The sequence below is a fragment of the Bubalus bubalis genome, chromosome 4 (assembly GCF_019923935.1).
Source record: "Bubalus bubalis isolate 160015118507 breed Murrah chromosome 4, NDDB_SH_1, whole genome shotgun sequence".
NCBI classification, from domain to species: domain Eukaryota; kingdom Metazoa; phylum Chordata; class Mammalia; order Artiodactyla; family Bovidae; genus Bubalus; species Bubalus bubalis.
In genome coordinates, this window is record NC_059160.1 from 155,770,456 (window position 1) to 155,772,717 (window position 2,262).

Sequence of the window (2,262 nt, forward strand, 5' to 3'; positions counted from 1 at the left end):
CTTGACAAACTCCTTTTCCTATTTGGAACCAGTCTGTTGTTCCATGTCCAGTTCTAACTGTTGCTTCCTGACCTGCATACAGATTTCTCAAGAGGCGGATCAGGTGGTCTGGTATTCCCATCTCTTGGAGAATTTTCCACAGTTTATTGTGATCCATACAGTCAAAGGCTTTGGCATAGTCAATAAAGCAGAAATAGATGTTTTCCTGCAACTCTCTTGCTTTTTCCATGATCCAGCAGATGTTAGCAATTTGATCTCTGGTTCCTCTGCCTTTTCTAAAACCAGCTTGAACATCAGGAAGTTCACGGTTCACTTATTGCTGAAGCCTGGCTTGGAGAATTTTGAGCATTACTTTACTAGCATGTGAGATGAGTGCAATTGTGCAGTAGTATGAGCATTCTTTGGCATTGCTTTTCTTTGGGATTGGAATGAAAACTGACCTTTTCCAGTCCTCAGCCATTAAAAAGAATACATTTGAATCAGTTCTAATGAGGTGGATGAAACTGGAGCCTATTATACAGAGTGAAGTAAGCCGGAAAGAATAAGACCAATACAGTATACTAACGCATATATATGGAATTTAGAAAGATGCCAACGATAACCCTGTATGTGAGACAGCAAAAGAGACACAGATGTATAGAACAGTCTTTTGGACTCTGGGAGAGGGCGAGGGTGGGATGATTTGGGAGAATGGCATTGAAACATGTATATTATCATATACATATGAATCACCGGTCCAGGTTCAATGCATGATGCAGGGTGCTCGGGGCTGGTGCACTGGGATGACCCAGAGGGATGATACGGGAGGGAGGTGGGAGGCGGGTTCAGGATGGGGAACATGTGTACACTGTGGCGGATTCAAATCAATGTATGGCAAAACCAATACAATATTGTAAAGTAATTAGCCCCCAATTAAAATAAATAAATTAAAAAAAAAAAAAGTCCTCTGTGTGGAATCCATGAGAAGGAGAAGGAGGACTCCTTGACACTTTGATATGTAAAGTATATGATATGTATAATTTGAGGGGAAGAAAAATAAGATAAAAAATATGGAACTCCTAATAAACTGCGGAAAGGGCACTAGACAATAAAAAGTACAATAGAGGGAAGAAATGGAAATAATCACTGATCAATAGAAGACAAGAAAAGAGAGAAAAAGAAGCACAGAATTTGTAAGATAAAGAGCAAATAATAAAATATGTTTTAAACCAAATACATCAATGTTTACATTCAATGTAAATATTCCAACTAAGAACGAGTTTTGTTAGACTGAATATACATCCTATAATACCATAAATACATATTGCAGTATGTGGTTCGTCGCTCAGTTGTGTCTGACTCTGCATGAGCTGTAGCCCACCCATGGGCTGTAGCCCTCCAGTTTCCTCTGTTCATAGGGATTCTCCAGGCAAGGACACTGGCGTGGGTTGCCATGCTCTCCTCCAAGGGATCTTCCCAACCCAGGGATTGAACCCAGGTCTCCCACATTGAAGGTGGATTATTTACTGTCTGAGCCACTAGAGAAGACCATATTGTAGTATATATATATAATTAACTTATGCAGTTTGAAAGAGACACACTTTAAATATAAGGACATAAAATAACTGAAAGTAAAACAATGACCAACTTTTTTCATGAAAATAGAGTCCAAAGTAAATCAGTGTATAATGCAAAAAGCATTCATTACCAGATACAGAGAGAGACATAATGACAAAAGGGTCAATGCATAAGAAAATTATAACAATTCTAGACTTGTTTTCACCTAATGAAATAATTTCTAGAGATTTAAATAATTAATGAATTAAATGGGGAAATTGTTGAATCAGTAATCATCATGGAAAGTGAAAGTGAAGTCGCTCAGTCGTGTCCGAGTCTTTGCGACCCCATGGACTGTAGCCTACCAGGCTCCTCCCTCCATGGGATTCTCTAGGCAAGAGTACTGGAGTGGGTTGCCATTTCCTTCTCCAGGGGATCTTCCCAACCCAGGGATTGAACCTGGGTCTCCTGCATCCCAGGCAGATGCTTTAACCTCTGAGCCACCAGGGAAGCCCTAATCATCATGGAAGATTTTAGCATATGGAATACATATTGTTTTCATATGCATTTAACTATCTGTGGATTTATATTCTAATATCCCATTTATCTCTTGCCTTAATTCACTGAAGCTCAGATTTATGTGCATTAGATTTATAGAGATGAAGACTCTATACCCTAAAGATCTCAATTTATCTGTAATTTGTGCCCAATAATTAACATTTTTTG

At 38.9% G+C, this 2,262-nt stretch overlaps 1 non-coding gene across 1 annotated transcript; it reads right to left on the bottom strand.

Annotated features, from left to right (window-relative positions):
- Nucleotides 1-1,974: 1,974 nt before the first annotated feature.
- Nucleotides 1,975-2,046, bottom strand: TRNAP-GGG. The gene has a single exon. It is a non-coding gene; the product is annotated as a tRNA-Pro (tRNA).
- Between the last annotated feature and the right edge of the window lie 216 nt (nt 2,047-2,262).